Here is a 22706-nt window from a genome sequence, read left to right as displayed (position 1 = left end):
GATGTGCTCTATCTAAGAGAGGTGCCCTAGGCTCATATACGTTTGGGAAACACCCCATGTGATAGAGCTCTCTGGTGAGTCATGGCACCATGCAGTAAAGGCCCTGTGGTTCACCCTTGCTCAGTTTGTTTCAATCCATTCTTTCCCTTGCTTTCTCAATGACAGGATCTTATCACCCTCTCCTGCCCGCCCTGGGTGTGCATGAGAGCAATGTGTAGAACTTGGAGCTATAAGGCACAGACTTCAGACACATCTTCCCCATGTCTCCTGCACCAGGCAGGCCTCATTATGTATGTCATAGCATCTCTGAGGGCCTGAGGCATGGGACACCTAGATACTTCATCATAGTTTACTTCATTCCACCTTCAGATGCAGAAACATTGGAGCCAGAGCTTAGGGCTTGTATTAGTCATCATGCTGTAAATGAGACAAATCCTGAGACAATTAATTTGTAAAAGGAAAAGTTTTACCGAGGCTCACAGTTTTGGAGGTTGCAGCTCGTGATGGTTGGCTCTACTGCCTTTGGGTCTATGGCAAGGCAGCTCACCCTTGCAGGAGCACATGGTGGGATGAAAGTGCTCAGCTCACAGCCAGGGAGAAAAATAGAGCAAGGAGGCACTTGGAATCCCACAGTCCCTTTCCAGGGCACATGCTCCCAGTGATCTACAAACTCCCTCGAAGCTCCACTCTTTCCAGAAGTTCTTCCCCGGAGACCAAGACCATAACACATAGACCTTTGAGGACACTGACCCGTCCCACACAAGGGTGCAACACTCCCTCACAACAGGCCTCTGTGGCAGGGTGGAAGTTTGAGTGGGGAAGGGGAGTGATCTCAGCTTCTGGAGCAGAACCAACTCTACTTCAGAAGAGTGGAGTAGAATCCCCATGGCCCTGGCTTCCAGAGTCAGGACTCAGTAACTTCTGTGGGGGGCCTTTGCTCCCTGCTGACTCCTTCAGGTGTCCTGTATCTTCTGATGCCAGGTAGCCTCCTAGCCTTTGTGCACCCATGCCTTCCTGCCAGGATGCCCTCTGGGCCTTGCTTTGCTCTTATCTCTCCTCTTCATGCAGGCCACCATCTGTTTTCTCACTTACCATCTCATTCTCTCCTGGTAACAGACTGCAGCTTTTCTCTAGGAAATTCCTCCACTCTCAGCCCATGTGTTCCATGTGGATCTGGCCTCACCTTCTGGTCCATGGTGGGCATATGGTCCAGGTCTGACCACCATGATTGTCTCAAAAATGGGCCCATTACCCAAGATGGGGCAATAAGAGAGCTTGTCCCCTGCTGTGGTTTTCTTAGCAGAAGACCCAGGGGTGAGGATCTCAGGACAACGAGTTGGCTTTGAAACTGATCTGAACAAGCAGTGCAGGGAAGAGGAGATGTGAGCTAGCAATGGGAAAGAAGCCAATAAGCAGATTACTGCAGTGAGCAACTGAGGCTCAGCCAGGTTAGGCACCTCTGGGAGGTGCTGTCAAACACAGCTCAAAAGAGGTTGCTGGTTGGGAAGCTGGGTATTTATCCACCAGCTGCTGCAAGTTATTGGTCTTACTGGTTGAGCTTGGCTCCTGGTGATGTTACATCCAGCAGCCTTCTGTGCTATTCTGCTCAGAGCACTGGCCTTCTGTGCTCCTGTGACCCAAGACCGTCCTTTAGAGGATGTGCTGATACTGGCATTGGCTCGATAATACATACAGAGTAAGGGATGTGTGCAGGGCACCAGCTGTGGGAAGGGCATCCATCCTCTGCTGCTCTGCCCATCTGGCACCAGCACCTACCATCCCTGTGCCACCTTGCCTGTCCTTATTTCCCACAGTGCTGTTACCTGGTTCCCTTTCTGTATTTTCAGGATGGATTTCTTTCTCTCTCCTTCTCTAGGAAATTAAATGACTGTATTTTGCATGGAAATAACCACTGTCCCTGGAGGGTTTGCATCACAGATATGCATTTCCCACAGTAGATTTGAGGGGTGGATTTGGGGCTTCTCACTGAGCCCCAGATCCTCCTGGTGGGTGGTGGTCTTCATAGCACCCTGGAACATGACAATAGTTAGACTTTCTTCCTGCCCCTTTGAGACCGGACCATGTGTAGCTGAGTAAGTGTAATTGGAGGCAATGTAGCTGTTTACATAGTAAACGATATTGTTGTTTTATTTTGTGCTACATTTTGCCCTAACTCTAGAAAACATAGCACTAAAAACATAGACATTACAATCTCCCTCACATCTTGGGTTTTTGCTAAAGATTAAAAAATGTTACTTCTCTAATCTGCTTCTGAAATTGCTTTGGAAATGCCATCATCAAGTCCAAAATGCACCAGGAAGTAGTTAGAAAAGCAAATAATACTCACTCCTCATTTGCCTAAAACTATCACTAGATCATGCAATCTGTGAGGAGCACCCAGTCCATCCCCTGAGTCCTGTGTGCATTTTGGAAATTAATTGTGCTCTCTTATAAGCATTAGAAAAGTGTTGTACATGGTCATCAGCTTGCTCCATTTCTGCAAGCTGGAGCTATTAAGGCTGTGAGAGGTTGTGTAAGCAGTGGTCTGGTTTGTAGGTGGTGTGTTGGGTTGTGGGGAGACTGGATGGGAATAGGTTGTGGGGAAGGAACTGAGGGCAGAGGACTAGGACAGAGGGAGGCTCTGGGTGTCCTGTGAGCACTTGCTCTTCAGCCTGGGAGTGCTGGGCAAGTGCCCTAGCAACACTTCAACTAGCTGTGCGGTCTGGGGCAGTTTGCTTTGCCTGCCTGAGCCTGGATTCCTCATCTGTAAAGTGGGCACAATAATGATAATTCATGTGATCCAGCTGTTCTGAGGTTTGGAGGGTCGTATGAGGCAGTTAAAGTGGAGGGACAACGTGATTGGTTTGGGATCCACCTGGAGGATTGGTAGAGCACACTTCTCGGTGTGTCTGAGTGGGTCCTGGAGGTGTAGTCTAGAGATGTTGTCTGGTCCCTTCCCTCTTCTGCTCTGGCACTGTTTCCCTAGTCTGTTTCTCAGCTTCCATAGACTGAGCAGTTTTGTTCTACCACACCCTTCTGCCACATTTCCATAACCAAGACTTGAATCCCCTTAAAATACGAGCCAAATTAAAGTTTTCCTTTAGGTTGGGGATGTTGAGCACTGTGTCCCAGCAGTAGGAAGAACAACTTAGCAAAGCATTTGCAGGTGCTGAGTGTCATTGCTGTGGCTGTCACCGATGGCAGGAACCATGGTGAACCAAGGAATCCCATGGCGTGGTTATGTAACCAGGTGGTCTACACAAGACATCCTATCACTGCTCTCCTGGAGAGCACAAGACTCTGTCCCTGCCTCAGGTGTGACTGAGTGTGACTCTGCCATCTGCAGGCCCTTGGCCACATTGACTCAGCCCACTGGGCTGTCTTTCTTTCTGATAAACTGAGGTCCATGTGTTGAAATCCTTCCCATCTGTGTGGATCATCTTTCAGTCACTGTGACAAAATGCCTGAGATAATAGGATAGTTTATTCTGGCTCACATTTCAGTGGCTTTAGTCCATGGTCACCTGGCCTTGGTGCTTTGTGCCCGTGTTCGTACAGTGTGTCATGGTGGAAGCATGTGACAGAGAAACCTATTTGCCTTTGGTGCTGGGAAGCAAAGAAAGAGACAAGAAGGGGCTGGGATCTCAAGTCAAGGGATCTCCTTCAAGGGAACAGCCCAATGACCTAACTTCCTCACACCAGGACCCAGCTTTTAAAGGTTCCATTAACCTGCCAGTAGTGCCACAAGCTGGGGACAAACTTTTCAACACATAGGCCTTTTGGGGGACATTCAGGAAGTACAGAGTGGAAGCGTCTTTCAATATCAAGTTTGAACATCACTTTCCAAGAAGTAGCAGAGCATGTGGGTTAGGAGCCTGGACTCTGGACCCAGAATACCTATGTTCAAATCCAGGGTCTACCACTTAATAACTGTGTGACTTTGAACAAGTCACTTAGCCTCCCTGTACTTCTGTTTTCGTATCTGTAAGATGCAGACAATACTACACCCACCTCCCTGTGTTCTTGCAAGGATCAAAGGAGTTAACACACATGATGCATTTAGAGCAGGGTCTGACAACACATGCTTTGGATTACTGCAGCGATGACAAGAGCTTTCTCAGGAAAGGTCTCTGCCCCATGGATCTCACTTGATTTCTCCTCTCCAGATGTGGTCGTCCTGTCTCAGAAGGACCTGGTAAAGAGCCTTGAGTACAGCAGTTGCTCAGTAAGTACTCACCGAGTTAAGCAGAGAAATCAAATCATGTTAAGGAGAAGGGGAGGTCGGAGATGCTGACACTCTGTCCCCTTCCCTCCCTCCCTCCCTCCTTTTCCTTCCCAATCCTTATCTTTGCTCCCTCCCAGCACACCTTCTTTGTGCCTGGAAGACTCCCTGGGAGCTGAGTCTTTGCCCCCAGATTTAGGGACAGGTGGAGGAGATGCAGATGCTGGTGGGCAGCTGCCCAGGGCCAGGCTGCGGGGGAGCCTCGTGTCCAGTTCCCTCTCTGGTTGGCTCTTCTGCCCTAGCATCCTTAGGGGTCTGAGCCTTTGATCAGCTCCTGGATTGCTCTCCACCCTCGGTGAACTATAAGAAAGAAAAGTTTGTTATGTAAGCTTCCAATTTATGACATTTTGTAATAGCAGCCTGAACAGACAAAGATATGGTGTTCGGGGGACAGGGAGACCAGGAGGAGGTGCTGGACAGGCAGAGGAGAGCTGGGCTCGCCTATGGGTGACTTCCCAGGTGTGAGTTCCTAGTCAGAAGTGAGAGTGAAGGTCTCTCCCCGTCCCAGATCTGAGGCTCCTGGCTTTGAACCACAGCTGAGTCTCTGCCATCTACTGGCTCCCTGACGAGTGAGTGAGCCTTCGTTCCAGGAAGCCTCAGGTACAGCCAGTTAGGAACTCTATGGGGAAAGGTTGGTTACTCTCCATTCCCACCTCCTGGCACAGCCAGGGCTCTTCCATACTCCAGGAGCACACACACCTCATATTATTCCCAGAAAAATTAAAAAGTAGTGACAAACTTTCTCATGAAAAATGGGATGGCCTCAATATCCAGAATCTGTGAACGGAGCAGGTAAACATTTGCATTACAGGTTTCTGTGAGAACACAGACTGGCATTTTCCCAGGGAAAAACATATTCGAACATAGGAATAGGATGGTAGGTCATAGGGTAAGGGTGTCTCTCCCAGCCTGCCCAGCTCTGATCCCCCCAACCCCCGCCACCCAGCAGACCCTGGGTCTCCAAGGTAGAGACAGGACGATACACAAATACTGATCCAAAATCTTTCAAATCAAGTGGGAGCTGCTCAGGCAGCAAAGCTGCTCCCTCTCAGTCCCTGCTGTTATGGTCCAGAACCAAGCCGGATAGATAGCGCCTGGACGCAGAATCCAGTGTTGTGCCTGGACTGCTGAAACTGCAATAGCTCGGTTCCCTTCAGATCTACCACCCTCAGCCCTCAGGAGCAGGACAGATAATGTTATGGGATCCAGGGGGCAAACCTGCAGCCTTTCAGCAGGCTGTTCCTCAGGCTTGCCCTCCAGCATCTTGGGGTCTTGCACCTCTCTTTCCCGAGTGGCCCTTCTTATTTGCTGTGTTGCAAAATGTTGCAAATACCCACCTCGCTTTTTGCCCTCTGTGCAGTGGGCTCTTGCTCTCCAAAGCTTTGTCCCAGCATAAAAGGAACATTGCCATTTCCACTGTGGACCCTTAGCCGCTTCAAGAAGTACACTCTGTCTGGCTTCTGGGAAACAAATATCCCACATTCCCCAGCTGCTCTGGTGGGCAGTTCTTTGGACAATCTTTACCCCTAATTCCTGCCCCCTAAGCGCCATTAAACAGTTTGAGTGGGCTACTGCTGGTCCCCTGAAGTACACAGCTCTTGGGCCTGAGCTTTAGCCTTTGCTCCTGCCATGTTGAGGTAGGAGATTAGGGCATGGCAAAGAGGCTGGACAATAGGCATCAGCTGTCTGTCCATCATGGAAATCTGACAAATGATGGAGTAGAACAGCTTCTGACCTCCTGGATCTGACATCAGAGAAAGGTGTAAAAGATGGTGGCCATTGGCCTTGTTGCCATTGTCTTTACTCTTCCAGTGACCTGCTCTGTGTGTACAACACATTTTCTCTCTTCTTGTCACTCCTGCAGTGGACCCTTGACTTACAAACTCAGTTTGTTTCCGAGGGCTGGTTGTAACTCAAGTTGGTCAGTTGAAAGCTTAGGCTCCTCTACACAGGCATCAGTGATCAGATTTCATGTGGTAGTCAGTGGTTTAAGGGAAGAGATTTAATACAGGGCACATAATTTATAGGATTATTTTATAATATTCACCCCCAAGCTGAATGCGGAAGAGTGCATGAGCTCTGTCTGTGTGTTGGGAACCCGAAGAATCCAGCCCAGGGCCTGGATTCCACACCAATGTCCCCTATGAGTCCACCTCAGAAGGCCGAGAAGTCTGTGATGGAAGACTGAAGGTCAGTGTTGGAAAGGCCAGGGGCTGGTGCTGAAGGCTAGAGAATCTGTGCAAGAGCCAGGAGGAGATGCCCAGTGAAGGCCAAGTCTGGAAGCTCAGCAGCGACTGCTTCCAAGGGCGGGAGATGGGAGGGAGGTGAGATGCCGTTTGGAATCTTTGGCAGCCTCCATAAGTAAACCTCAGCAGAGGCCTCCAGGATCCTGGAGTTAGACCCTTCCAAAGAAAACCAGCAGTGTGCAGTCTTCCCCTCCCGTTCTCCTTTTATGCCATTTTGGGATCAATCCTCAGGTGGATCTTCCGTGCTCAGAACCATGTTGACTCAGTTCAGCTGGATGTTCCCACTTAAGCTGACCGTGACTTAATCCACCACACCATACCTTGTATTCACTTAAATGAAGTTGTTATTTAGTTCAGATTGAATTGGCCCCTGGTTAGCTGTTACTGTTTGCGCATCGAATGACCATCAAAGACCCACGTGCTGGAGGCAGCTCCAGGGTCATGTGACCTGGGAAGTGGTGGGGCCTGGTGAGAGGTGCCTAGGTAAGGGTCGAACCTGGGAAGGGGAGTGCATCACCACTTCCCCTTCTCTTGTGACTGCTCTACATGAGCTGAGCAGTTTTCTTTGCCCTGTGTGGCCACCGTGGTGTGCTGCTTTGCTGAAGGCCCAGGGCAGTGGGGACCATAACGAATCCTGGATTGGAACCTTGAGAACTGTGAATCAACACATCTTTTCTCTTACTAAGATGGTTATCTTCCATATTTGCTATATTAGAAGAAAACTAGTATGGCAACCAATGAAAAATTTTAAAATATACATAACATGGATTGAGAAGGGAACCAAACTGATACACTACCAACCAAACAACCAACCAACAAACCCCCAAACCAAAAAACATGACACAAAGCAATAATGGAAGAAGTGAGGAAAAGAGACATATGAGAGACAAAGACAGATCAGGGTAAAGATTTTCAATATGAAGGGAATAAAATTTCCAATTCAAGGGCAGGCATAAGGAGCACAGGAACAAGACATGATCTAGCTCTATACTGTCACCAAGGCATGAAGTTTACAGCCAAATATACAAATAGGTTGAAAGTGAAAGGCCAGAGAAGATACTCTGCACAAGAAAGAGAGAGAGAGAGAGAGAGAGAGAGGGAGAGAGAGACAGACAGACAGACAGACACACACACACACACACACACACAGAATGATATTATACTAATCTTAAGCTAAAAAGAGATGCCAAACTCTTACAAGAGACAAAAGACAATGTCATATTTGAAAAGGCTTTCCTGGCAGGCAAAGCTGTACACACCTGTAATCCTAGTCACTATGGAGGCCAGGGCAGGAGGATGCTGTGTTACAATGATTAAGTGAAAAGAGCTGGCTTTTGCTCAGTGTAGAGCACTTATATAGCAGCCCAGAGGCCCTGAGTTGAATCCCAAGTACCATAGAAAAAGTTGGGAGGGGAGTGGTGATCAACTCATCACCATAATATTCACAAGCAAATCTGAGCTTCACAGTATATGAAGGAAAACCTTACAAAATTGAAGATCACACCACTGAACAGTTATAGTGGGAGAACTCAGTACTGCACACTCAAGAGTGCATATTAACCAAACAGAAGAGTAATAAGAAAACAGAGAGATTTAAAAAAACCTCTAAAACAACAGGCCTTGGAGACACCCAAAGCACATTCTGTTCAATGCAGGAAGATATGGGTTTTTCTTAATTATACATGAAACAGTCTTTAAGATAAATCTCTATGTGTTAGGTGCTATAAAGGACTCAGGAAACTGAAAACTTGAAGTCATACAAAGTTTCTTCTCTAATCACATGGAGTAAATCTAGAAGTTACTAAGAATGAAAAGTGGAAAATTAAAAAATTAATTAAAAGTAAACACACCTTTAAAGAAATCAATGCACTCCTTGACTCCAAGGCTCTTGGGCTCCAGGCAAATTGGCTCCTGAGCCAGAATCAGTGTGCTGCTTTCGGCATGGAGAAAAACCAAGATGGACTATCTTACCATGTCATACCATGGACACTCCTGCTGATGTTCACCTCTAAGAGCAGATGAGGAGTAGCTACAAGACTCATACTACACAGGTTCAGAAATCCAGTGGCAAACAGTGGACAATACAAGGAATCCCATGGGCAAAAGGAGAACAAACCTACTTATGCCAAAGACCACAAGCTCTTCCTGGGGATGTTATGTCTCAAGTCTGGTTTTCATGACATTTACAACATGCATTTCTAAAGGGGACAGAAATCTGCTGAGGAAAAAGCTTGGTGCTCTCCAGTTTGCAAGGATATTGTCATGTTTTAGGCTGCCTTAAATCAGTTTTCAGTTGGAACTGATTCTTGGTTCTCCCTTGAAATTTCACCATGATACTTCTGTATGCCAGCTATAATATACATGTTCAGATTTTCTTAGCTCAGTTGAAGACAAAGAAAGAAACAAAGAAAGCTCCATTTCTATTTGAGAGAATGACAAGAGAATTTACCTGGGCATTGGATGCGTCCTCCATGCCTGAAACATCTGCATAGTAGTCCTCATACTTAGTGACTGAAAAGAAACACAGAGACTATCAGCACATTGATCTCTGCCCATGGTTTATTTAGGAACATCAGTTTATCAAGAAAAGATATTTCTGCAGGATACACAAACACAGTGTGAAAAATTTATGTAGATTTTGATTTAACGAATTTCCTCTGTTCATTTGTTTCCTTTCAAAAGCCCTCAAGAAGGATCAAGAGCCCCTTATATCTGATAGGTTGATCAAGGACCTCATGATGACTGTCCAGACCCACAGCTACACTCATCTCCCCACTTGGAAGGAATGAACTGTACTTAAGTCTTCTCAGAAAGAAGTCCTGGACCCTGCCATGCAAACTCCCTCCAGCAAATCTCTTCTTCCTATTTTCACTGTACAGGATTCTCTGTCCAGTACATACTCAGCACAGAAAGGCTAAGTGATGGGCCACATTTCCCACATATGCGTGGCAAGAAAAAGGCACAGGAAAGATTTTGACGCTGATAATTTCAAGACATTTTAGGGAAATGCTGAAGATGGTGTTACAGGGGTCACACACAGCGGCAAGGCCTAACTGGACAGAGGGATCAGCCCTGTATGCTGAGCCGGACCTGTACTGGAATCCGCGTCCTGACTGTCACCTTCCCTATAACAAATCTGTGTTGTGAGCTTCCCCTCAGTTTCACTGTAGTGATTCCAGCAGACAGCATTCAACTAGCAGTGTGCACGTGAACAGTCATCACATGACTCCAAGAACAGGACTACAGTATAAACTCATGCCTATTCCAGCTTGGTAGGGCCAGAGAACCTGACACCCATTTCTGCTGAGTCATGTACTGCCAGGAGAGTGAGAGAAGTGGGCAGCTGGCTTGCTTTCTTACCCTCTCCTCCGTTTCGGTTGCTGCGACTGCCATTTGGAGAGTCCTGATTGTGGCAAACAGGGTCATATGAACAGGATAGGAGGCTGACCATCCAGGCTTCTAGAAAGAGAGCCAGTGCCCAGAAATTGCATGAGGGCCACATCCTGCTCACTGGCACTCAGAAAGGGACAAAACTTTCTTGGTTTCGTCTGATGATGACACAGATGGTGCTGACATGGAAGTCTGAGATCCACTGCACACCCCATGACCTAAATTTCCTTTGTGCTGCTGCTCTCTTGACTCCTTAAATTTTTGTCCAGTCCTCAACCCTGTACTCAGTCATAGAATCTGCTGGTCAGCTGGCCATGAAGTCTTGGGCCTATAAGGGTGGTAACAACAAGTTTATATCTAAAAGCGCAATCAGGGTCTTCTTCGTCAAGACTTTTTGGAAAATGTCACGTAGAGAACACAGAATTACACAACCAACTTGTGTCAACTTCATTGTTTCTGACACTCACTGAAGACATCTTTCAATCCAGAAGTGCCATCTTTAATCACTGGGGAACAATACTCATCATACCCATCCAACCCTCAAATGTGATGAAAGTAAAATATATTTTCACAGAATGGATATTCCTTGAGAATACACAAACCACAATTTGGATCATTTATGTTCCTTTTTTAAAAATTAAAATACAATCAGAAGCCTTCAGAACCAACCAGGAACCCAGTTCAAGGGGTAGGTTCATCAGCAACGATGTAAAAAATGCCCTTACAGTTCCTTTGATCTCTCTACACCTTGCAATAAATGATCTAACCTCGGGATATCTAGGAGTGAAGTACTGGACCACTGATGCTTAGTCACCCAAGCAGGCCCCGTGTTTCTCTGTTTATTGGGTTCCTTGCTCAGTGCCCAGTAACCAGGAACAGCCTTAGTGAAGGAAGGGGGAGTTTCCATTTGAGCATGACATTTCCTACCACTAGCAACACTCTCTGAAGGTCAATACCAGGCCTCTGTGGAGAAAGCTGAAGTGCTTTCCCCAGTCTACTTGCAGGCTCCAGCAGTCTCACAGTGTTCCCTGAACTGGCCTGGCATGTGGCTTTACCATGGGCTAATGGCAACATAAGGCATTCCCTAAGATGCATTGTGGAACACAGATTCTGAAGCTTTTCACATAGATGTACAGTGAACAAGAAAATGCCATGACCAGTCAGATGTCATGGGACATACAGAGGCAAATGATGGGTCAGTTTCATGATTAAAGGAAATCGCTGCTGCTCCACAATTAGGAAGGATGAAACACAGCTTTGTCATTCTAGCGCCCAGTGAACATGGTCTTCTGACTCGGGATATTTCCCCCATGTTCCTTGACATATCCTACACATGCAATAAATGATAGACATAAAAGTTTGCAATTAGATACACATATAATCAGGCCATGTTTGTGATGACATGTTAAACTCAAAATGTTGAAATGGACAACTGGAAGGATATATACTTCCTAAAACACACACACACACACACACACATACACACACAGAACTCATAGACATACACACTCAGAATCATAGCTATGAATTCACACATGGAAGGTGAACACACCCATGCACACCACCCTCACCCCACTTGAATGGAGCACAGTTTCATCCGGGGCTACAGGGAATGACTATAGTCTCTTTGGCGAGAATTCATTATCTACCACAACCCCCACTGATATCAAATGAGGGTGGCTCTGCACAGGAGAAAAACCCCCGAGACAGGACGTCTTTCTCAGCGTTTCGTCATGACTCATCATGGTGGTCTCCACTCCACTCCTGCTGATGTCCACCTGTAATTACAGCCAAGGAGTCGCTGTGAGAATCAGACCACGAAAGTTCCCCTGTGCTCAGGTCATCTGTTTACTTAGTGACATTAGAAATTCAACAAGACAGGGAAAAAGACAAGTGATTCCATAGGCAAAAGCAGAGCAATCCTATTCATGCCCAAAACCACAAGCTCTTCATGGGGATGTATGTTCCTTGTCTGTTTTTGTCTACATTTACACCATGTCCTCCTGAAGGGAAATAAACATCCGCTGAGGAAAAAGCTTGATGCCCCTCACTTTGCAAAGATACTGTTGTGATTTATGTTGCCTTGAATCAGTTGTCAGTTGGTATTAGATCCTCCCTTGAAATTCCACCTACTAAACTACTTCTGTATGTCATCTATAATACCCATATTCAGGTTTTCTTATCTTAGTTGAATAGAAAAAGAAACCAAGAAGGCTTCATTTCTATTTCAGAGAGTGACACAAGAACTTACTTGGGCATCTTGATGTGTCCTCCTCTTCAGAACTTCTGGAGGTGAGAAGGCCACCACAGGATCCCTAGTGACTAAAAAGAAACAGAATGATTGTTAGTACACTGATTGTTTTCACCCATGGATTACTCAGGAACATTGTTTATTGCAAACAGAACATGCAAACCAGAGCTTGAAAAATTCATCTTGATTTTGATTTAATGAACTGCCTTCTACTTGCTTCCTTTCAAAAACCCTCAAGACTGAGCAGTTTTCATAGGAAATGCATAGTTTCTTCAAGGTCATTGTGAAGACCACTCATAGCTCTCTTGCTTTCCTACAACTTGCAAAGAATGACCTTCCCTTGAGCCTCCTGGGGAGGAAGTACTGGGTCCTGCCATACTCACTCCTACAAACAAACCTCTTCTCCCTCTTTTCATTTTGTAGGATTCTTCCCTCTGTCCATAGAAACCCAGAAAAAGTTAAATAATGGGATGCATTTTCCACAAGTGCATGGCACTTCCTGCTTTTAGCAGTATTCACTCTGAAGACCAGTGTCAGACCTTCCTGAGAGAACTAGAGTGACTCCTTCACGTTTGCCTGCAGGCACCTTTTCTCCCAGAATCGTGCCCTGATGGGGGTGGCATGTAGCTGTCCCAGGTGTTACTCAAAAATAAGTGATCCTGCTAAGGTGGCTAAGCTGCAGTTTGGAAGATGACTCTCAGGGCATTTCACAGAAGGGCCCTGTGACCAAGGCAAGGCCATGACAATCAAATGCCATGACACAGGGGCCCAATGGCAGGTCACTTTCATGATTAAACAAAGGTGCAACTGGTCCAGAAACCGCTATGATATACCAGGGCTTTGTAACTCCACAGCTGTGAGAACACAGTGCTGAATTTTCTTGGAATATTTTTCCATCTTAATTGATTTGTTTAGACATGCAATAACTCTCCACATAAAATGTTTATATTTGATTAATTATAAGTAAAATCAGTCCACAATAGTAATGGCACTTTAAATCAAGGATACTAAAAATAGCAAAATTTCTGGAATATATATCTAGTGAAACACAAAACCATAAGCACAGCCACACACAAAATCACACCAAAGAATTCATATAGACACTCAGTACCCACGTGCTCATAACCTCACATAAACTAGTGCAGCATAGTTGCATTGAGAGAATGTAGAGAAAGGCCGTATTAATTTTTGTAGAAAATTAACTTTTACCACCACACCCTAGCTCCCATTCACAGGAGAAAGGTAAAATCAGTGTGGCTCCTCTGTCTCTCTCATCATATAATCATTACTTATCAGTAAATTCATGAGTCCAGAGCAGGAGCCGTATTAGTCCTGATTTTTTCCACTTGCAATTACGGACAGAGTGCCACTGTGAAAATCAGACCATGCAGTGTCCTGTGTGCACACGTCTTTCGTGCACTGTGTGGCTTTAGAAATTTAATGGACATGAACAAGACAAAGGATTCTACCAGCAAATGCAAAGAAAACCTACACAAGCCAAAAAGCACAAGCTCTTCTTGGGGATGTTTATCTCATTTCCTCAACCAGCACAGGTGAGCCTGAGACTGGAGAGGGGGCGATGGGAGATAGGGAAAAAACACACAGATACGCACACAAAGAGAGAGCTGGCGCCAGGTAGGACATGGCCCTCTGACGGGGAAACTGCAACCCCGTGCCTGGTGAGTGTGTTCATTTTACACAGTTTCAAGGGGGTGTGTTAAGGGGTAGACTCAGAAAGAACGAGCTCTTTGTGTGATGTTGAGAATGTGGAAAGGAGCATATTCTCAACGCCAACTATGCTGCATTTAGTTGTCCGGAACACTGAGATCTCCGTGCTGATGCCCTTATTGCCTGTGTTACTAGAGGTTAGGAGTTGAATGCAAGAAGTCTCTGAAGACCCTCAATTCCCTACATCTCATGTCTGTGTTCATTGACATTTACAACATGTTATTTATAGAGGAAGAAAGTTCTATTGAGGAAGAAAGTTGGTTCCTCCACTTTGCAAAGATACTGTTACGTTTATGTTATCCTGAATCAAGTCTCAGCTAGTAACAGGTCTCCTTTGAACTCCCATCCACTAGATAATTGCATATATCATCTATTATATACATGTTCAGATTTTTGTATCTGGTTAGTTGGAAAAAAAAAAAAAAAGAGAGACCAAGAAAGCAATGTTTTCCTTTCAGAGAATCATAAGAAAACTCACCAGGCATTTGATGTGTCCTTCTGGATTTAGGAAAAACTAAAAAGACATAGAACGACTGTCAGTACACTGATAACGCTGTCAATTGATTACCCAGGAAAATTACGTACTCAAAGACACGGTGTTTCTAAAGGACGCTCCAACCGTAAGTCGGCTCACTTATGGCTGAACAGTGAATACAGCTCTGTAGCTTGAAGCATCTGCACTGGGACCCAGGCCTGTATTTTCATTTGCCTTTTCCACTCATGGGTCCAGAGCCTAGAGCATTCATCTCTGCAGCGTCTCCATCTAAGGTGTGGGAATGTTCACATACCCTTCAGACTGGGTCATGGTCAGTGTTAAATGAATTGATTTATATAAAATATGCAGTGGTCTTGGATTTTTTCTTAAAAATTGTCACTTGTGCTATGCGTGTGAGGACATATTTTCCAAGAAAATATACACGCCCTCACAAATACATTTACAGTCACTACGTATGGACTCAGTGAGAGACATTTACCAAACCTTAGGCACAAAAACACATCACCAAAATAATGTAGCAGCCTCTGGCCACAGTTGTAGTTGACCATAATCCTTCCTGGGAAGATCAAGTTCTTTCACCACACTACCAAGGCTCTTTTCCAGCAAGAAGCTGGAATTAAGGTGCCTTTCCAAACAGAAACAAGCAAGAAAGTATAACCGTCTCAGCACTGGAATTTTGCTCAGTGTGAGTTGAGAATACATACAGTTTCCAGTGACTGTGAACTCCACCTGCACTAACAGAAAGAAAGACACTGTGAAGCTCGCATCACATCTGTTCGTGTTTGCCCAATTCTTTTTTCTTTTCTTTTAAACAGTGATGAGATTAGAACACTGGATGGGAATCATTGTTCTAAGCAATGATACACAAAACAAAGCATAAAAGGCACTTGTGGCCAAGAACATGCTCTGCATGGAAGATTTCTCAAGACCAGTTTGGTTGATAACTGCAAAATTCTTTCTCAACCAGGAACCATGCTACTAAGGAAAATATTTGACATCATATACTTGGCAATCGAAACTGTCATATACCAATGCCATCTTCAATCAAGTGTCAGCTGCTGATAGAAATGCAGTTGACATACACTAGACTCAGATAAATTTGTGAATATCCTTTGTAACATACACGATCAAATTTTCATGTCTGAATTTGAAAAATAAAATAATAGCACCGCATTTTTACCTCCCAAAAGAAGACAACTGGACCATTACATTTTCTGCTATTTCACTGTAAACGACCTCCTTAGAGGAACCTAGGTGAACACAGAGTGATTGTCATTATATTGGTGTTGCTGGAGAATGACTGAGAGATTTTTCATGGTATGGACACAGGGCTTAGGTGGGTGGAGGTGGTTGAATAATAACATCTCTGTTGCTACTGGGGCACAGTTATCAGTGGCTGAAAGAACAAAAGAGAGTGGAACAGGAAATAAAAAGAGAAGAAAAGGATAGAACTTCAATAAGAAGTCTACAAATCCACTGCTAAGAGTGGAAGATTTCAACACCCTTCTGTCACTACTTGACAGACCCTGCAGGAGCAAAGTTAAGTCAGGGTATTGTGGAACAACAAACACTGCTATGGGTCAAATTATGTCACCCAGAATGTATGTTTCAGTTAATTCCTAACCCAGAACCTGAGAATTTGACCTTAGTTCAAAATAGTGGCCTTGTACCTGTAATTAGACAGAGGTCACAATAGAGTAGGGTGGACCTCTTATCCAACACTACTGTTGTTCTAATAAAGACAGGGTACTGAGCCATGTGGGGAGAATTCTGGATAATGATGGAAGAAGAGAGCGCAGTGCTGAAGCTACAAGCTGGGAGAGGCAAGATTGCCAGGAAGCCAGGAGAAGCGTGGAAGGGGCAAGGAGGAATGCTCCCCTAGAAATTTCAGGGGAGGGATGGTCTTGCCTACACTTTCATTTTGGACTTCCAGACTCCAGAACCATGAAGCAATGATTTCTTTTATTTTAAGCCAACCATCCTGGTACTTGATCAGGGCTGACATGGGAAACTAATGAAAGGACTATCAATCTACTAGGTTTCTTTGGCATTTGTACAAACCTCAATCAACAATGAGAGAGCACACTTTCTTCTCCAGGTCATGTCATATAATCAAGACAGACAACATTGTAGGCCGTACTGCATACCTTGGAATATTGAAAAGGGTGAAAACAATACAAAATGTGCTTCCAGACCACTGCAGATTAAAGTAACAACAAACACAGCAACACAAAGAGAAATGAAAAAATTCCAGAATATTTGGAGATCAGCATACACTACAGAACACATGAGTCAAAGAAGAAGCCTCCGTGGAAATTTATACACATTCTGAACAAAATGAAATGAAAATGTACCTTGTGAAATTTCTGAGATGCACTGAGTGTAGTGCTCAGAGGGGAATTGCATGCAATATTATAGAAAATAAAAAGGCCTAAATTCAATGATCAAACTTCCATCTCAAGAAACTAGAGAAGTATACCGTAAAGCAAACAGAAGAAGAAAAACAATTATTGCAGAAAGTGATATGATAAAAACTGGAAAATGAACAAAAATCTACTACCCCAAAATATAGTTGTCTGAAATGATCAACAAAGTTTATAAACCTGCAGGCAGGATAGCCACAAAACAACAACAACAACAACAACAATAACAACAACAACAAACAACCTAGAAGTCATGAAGAACAAGTGGCATAAATAGAAGTAATCATTACTGATTTCATGGATGAAAAGGAAAACTTTGAACATTTGTGTGACAGAATTGGATAGCCTGCAGAAAATGGAACAGTTTCTTCAAAGGCTGTGAGAAACGCAATTTCAGTAATCCCATATCTCTAAAAGAAATGGGATAAAAAATTAGTAACTTCAAAAGATGAAGCACCAAGTCTAGAGGAGCTCACTTATGAATCTTACCAAATACTTAGAAAAGGAAACAAACTCTTATCATACAAGTAACTGGTCATGATCCTAGGTACTTATGGACTTAAATTACAAATTTATGACCACACAAAAATCTGCAGAGGGATGAGAGCAATGTTTATGGAAGCTTTAGTCCTAGTTGTCCAAACGAGACACAGTTCAGATATCCTTCAATAGAACTGGTTACCAGGAAACATAAGTCTCATCCTTTTAAGATACTGAGAAGCGCCTGACTCATCCTGGATGGGTATGGCTTGGCCAGCTACCAATCCTGCCTCCCTTTCACTTCCCGTTCTCCTCTTCACCCACTAATGAACGAGGACAACTTGCTTTGGTGTCCACCCTGGCTATCTAGCAGCCACGCTCCGCCCTACAGTCATGAACATGCCTCCTCCACCCTGGCCACTACACTCTACTATTGCTTTTATGAAGAAGAGGGAGACTTAGAGTGGCTAAGATTAGGGAAGGATGGTTCTGGGTCCTTTATTTACATACCCAACCTTCACAGCAAGCCTTCCAGAACATTCCCTGGTTCCAGCCCTGCCGCCTCATGAGATCTCTGCCATGACAGCTGAGGCAGTCTAGGAGTCCTGCACCAATCAGGGGCATGTACTTGGACCAATCACAAGCCTGCAGCTACTATATAAGCAGCACTCCACAGCTACTTCTCCCGTTGGCCTAGGAGGACTCCCTCCTGTGTACTGACCCTCTGGTATTGCAGCAGAAGCCCTGTTAAAATAGAGACTCACTTTGGTGAGCCTATAAACCTTCTTGGGATTTATTTCTTGGCTTGTGCGGGCTCTTATCATTATCATGGAAGCCCATGAGAATGGGCTCTCATTCTTATTCTGAGACTCAAGGACAGAGCAGGACTGAGAGGTAGGTTAAAAAGGATAGCAATAAATATTAAAGGCTGTTAGCACTGAAAAGCTCCAGAGACCAGCGGCCAGTAAAGATCAGCAGCAGAGACCAGCACTGGAAGGCAGCAGCTGGCAGTGGTAGTGACCAACAGTTGGCTGTGTCAACTGTTGGCATCCAGCATTATGTGGTGTACCTGTGACATCAATACTGCTGGCATAGTTGCACCTTACTGATTCACAGTTTCCATCTGAATTGTACAAAAGAACCCCAGACTGATTGGCAATATATTCTTTGGAACATCATTCCCTGATAAAAGCCATTGAGCTATCAAGGTATAAAGCAATATAAAAATCTTAAATGTGTGTTGCTAAGTGAAGTAAATCAGTCTGAAAAAGTTGCATACTTTATGATTCTAACTGTGGAATTTGGGTAAAGGGAAATTACAGAGAATCAATATTTCAGTAGCTGCTGGAGGCTTAGTGAAAAGGGGAGAGGGATTAATAGATGAAGCAGAGGGAATATTTGGGGCAGAGAAACAGTTTTACAATGGCAATAAATAACACTAGGCGTTTGTCAGATCCCATAGAACTGTGCAATACTGGCATTTTCTATATTGGTTCTATCATTGCAGCAATGTACCCCATTAACAATGGAATATTATTTTAAAAAGAAGACAGGTGTAGGAAAGAAGATTCAAGACCTCTCTCTACTATATGTTCAATTTTTATATTCATCTAAAATTGCTCTACATAGTGTCATCTACTAATTGTTTTAAATCTGGCATCACAATTGCAGGAAGAGTTCTCATTCAGATACTACTTGATAATCAGGTAAATGAGTAAATATTTGCACAAGATGTTTACTTGGTGAAGACTAAGTTGTAAATAGATATTCCCTTCTGAGTTTGTAGCACTACTGATTGACTTAATGAATCTAAATTTGCACACATCAACTCCAAGAAGAATACTGTGTCACTTTCAGTGTTTTCTTTTAAATCAGAATCGTTGTTCTTGAGTACAGTTAACCATTGAACTTGTACAGCACCTTGTGCTCCTCTTCACAGTGCTGCCAAGGGATGCAGAAAGAGAATCTCTCAGTACCCTTTTGCTGGATGATGGGAGGTTCCCTTGAATTCTCAGAACCTCTTATATCTGAATCTTCCATGGCCAATTCTGGGAAATATGTTACAAAAGAGACAGTTATTGATATCTGGGTGACCGGAGACCATAGGTTAATTAGGGACACTTGTCACAGTTGAAACTTTCTTTATTGCCACATAATTGTACATATCTTTGTTGGGGGTACAATGTGGTGTTTTCCTACTTGCATATGCAGTGTGGAACGTGAGCATATCCAACATATTACCCACTTTGGTGTTTTTCTGGTGATGCTAATTTTGCCGTGTGTGACAATGCAGATGGGTGTGGGGGCACTGTTTTCAAGGACATAAGCCAGGCACAGGAGGACAAACACTGCACGATCTTACTCTTAGATGGAATTGAAATGAAGTAGATGTCATAGAAGTTGAGTGACAGCAACAGTCACCTGAGTTGGGAGACACAGTTTTACAATTTGTCAGCAGAAATAGCTTCCCTTTTGTGGCACACTTAGTGACTCTAGTTAATAGTAATGCGATGTGTATTTCAACATAGAAGACAGGATTTTGAATGTTTTCACAGTACAAATTTTGATTTTCTTTTTCACTACGTGGACAGCAAATCCACTCTAAGGGCATTTGTTCTTTAGAAAGATCTTGTACTGTAATTTGTACTTAAAATCCAGCAGATTACTCTATGGGCAAATATTTGTACTGAGATGAGATCATACAAAAAGACAGAATGCTGACCAGGAGCCCCAGGGTTGGACTTTCATGATATGGGTTCAAATCCTACTTAGAAACTGTGCATATTTGTGAAAGTTAAACCCTTTGTGCCTCACTTCCCCATTTTGAGATGTGGAAATGCTAATCTTGTCTTTGTTATAAGATTAAAAATCATTAAATGCCAGTAAGGTGTTAAGAAGTTTGGTGTCTCCTCAGTGCTCAAAATGTTGAACGATGAGAAGTCTGGAAGAGTCACACAGACACTTGGTAGTGTTTGAATGCAGAGATGGCTCCTGGGCACGGGGGGAGGAAAGCCTGAGCACGCTGCTCTGCTGTGCAGGAGAACACTTGTCATTTCTTGAAGCCTACATCAGCCCTGAAGGGTGGACAGAGCAGGGGCTGCTAGTCACATTTTATAGTTCAGAGACCTGAAATTGAGACATTTTAAAGGATGCTCCCAAATAAAAGCATGCATGATGTGTCTGGCATGGAAATGTAGATTCCCTGGAGACACAGGTCCCTCCCAAGTCCTCTAGATTATGTCCTGGGACCCTGAACCCAGAGTTCCACCCCTTCTTTCCCGGATCTACCGCCCAAGGTTTCCTCAACGAGACTAATTCCTGATCCAAGGGGAGGGTCTGTATCGTCACCCAGCCTGCAGCCACTAGGTTTGAAGGAAACTGCTGAAGGAAAACAGGGAGCCTCCCTTCTAATCTTCCTCCCCCAGTATCTGCTTGCTGTCAGCTACCTCTTTCTGAGCCTTCCTGATGAGTAGGGGACCACTGCAAGTGACCGGAGATCTTTGTGGCTTATGCACTTTCTCATGAAGCCTGGTGCTGGCCAAATTCATCCCACATGGCCCTAGGTCAGTGGCCTGCCCAGGTGTTGTGCTTGGAACTGACTCTCCCCACTTAGCACCCTACTTAGGACCAATATCCAGTTCCCTCTCCCTGGGGAGTAGGGTAGCAGAAAACACCTCTTTGAGCACTGAACTTCCTTTGTAAATTCAGGGGAAGAAACCGAGGGGGGATGAGGTAGGATAAGCACTTGCTTGTTTGCTTGTTTATGTGCTGTGATTGAACCCGGGGCCTCCTGGGTTCAACCGTGAGCTGTGCCCCTATGCCTAGGATAAGTTTTAGAAGCCTAAGCAATGTATTTTTCATTAGTTGTCATTCATTTTAACCCCATTGCCCTTTCGTCAGCCAGGGTAGGCAGTGAGGCATCCATTGTACATCACAGAACCTAGTGTACCCACCCGTTTCCTTTCTAGCTTCTTTATTTGAACCTTAGAATCTGTATCTCGTTCCTGCTTGGAAAAGCCATCACCCACTGTTCTTTGTAATCCACTATTTATGACACAAAAATTAACGCTGCAACTTTTTCAAGGCCCGGCATTTTGATACCGAAAAATCCAGATATTTGAAATTCTAAAAACAATTTCCACTTCCAGAATGGCTTCAGAAAGCGGTAAGAATGATGGGATAAGTGTGTTCCAGGCGCGAGAGAGTAGTTTGAGGGGGATTAATGGCAATATGTCTTTCAGTGTAGTCAAATTTTAAAATGTCAACATTCACCATAGTTTTCAATCCTCCCTTCTGTGCTTGGGAGTCTCAGGGGAGCTCCTGTCCCTTCATGCTTGTGTATAACCAGGTTGTGAGAAAGCTCTCCAGCTGCAAAAAGTATGGCTGCTCCAACGGGGAGGAAGGAGCTAGACACAATTTCCTATACACCAGCCAGTCAAGGAAGTATGGCCAAATGCTTTCTCTGCCTGTAACAGGTCATCTGCACATAGGAAGGGGCACACCTGGCGAGGCCATGCACCGGAACAGGCACAGTGTGACATGGGCCAGAGGGGAGCACGTGTGCCCTCCAGAACCTTTATGAGGTATAGAGTGAGAGAGCAAAGAACTCACCCTCACCCCAGAGTCCACCAGCATCTCTGTGTCTTCCACCACAAGCAAGCAAGCAAGCAGCCTCTGAGTGTGCCGGTGGACCCCACACTAATGGAGCAACAGGGAAATTTTGAGAGCCTGTATTTTGATGTCCCTAGAGGTCCTAGGTGGGGACTTGCTATTCAAATGGGATGGTTACAGTGTCCCAAGCGTCACATTCACTCAAGGGTGAGGCACAGGCTCTCAAAGTTAGAGTCTCAAGTTCTGGAGACAGAATTCTCATCGCTTTTAAATAAAAGTCTTTCATTTAAAAATATGGTCTCAGTGTCTCATTTTTCAGGGCATCTCGTAACATACACATATGTATCTGGGCCCAGGAAAAGGTCTGGACTTCTGGGAAGGCATTTTGATGGTATATTTGAAAACAAAAATTGGGCTGAGGGCAGCTCAGTGTTAGTGTGTGCTTAGCAGGTATGAAGACCTGGGTTCAATCCCCAGCATCATAAATAAATAAGTTATGACCTTCAGTATGGTACTTATTTCCTAGCATCTTCCTTTGAGAAATAATTTGCCATGCAGATTAAAAGGAAAGTACAGGCATTTTTTTTTAGCATTATAACACTTAGGATAATGAAAAATGAAAAATATTCTGCCAGTTGATGCACAGGTGGTTAAATAAAGTATTGTACCTCCACCCTACAGAATATTAGGCAGTGCATTTTCTAAGATGTGTGTTAGGTCTGTATTGTTCTAAGGTGAAGAATATCAAGGTACAAAATTTAAAAAGTAAGGTATAGAGGAATACGTATGGTATGATACCA

The sequence above is a fragment of the Fukomys damarensis genome, unplaced genomic scaffold (assembly GCF_012274545.1).
Source record: "Fukomys damarensis isolate Sample0158 unplaced genomic scaffold, DMR_v1.0_HiC HiC_scaffold_19, whole genome shotgun sequence".
NCBI classification, from domain to species: Eukaryota; Metazoa; Chordata; class Mammalia; order Rodentia; family Bathyergidae; genus Fukomys; species Fukomys damarensis.
The sequence above is the reverse complement of the archived record's forward strand: the minus strand, read 5'-3'. Positions refer to the sequence as shown.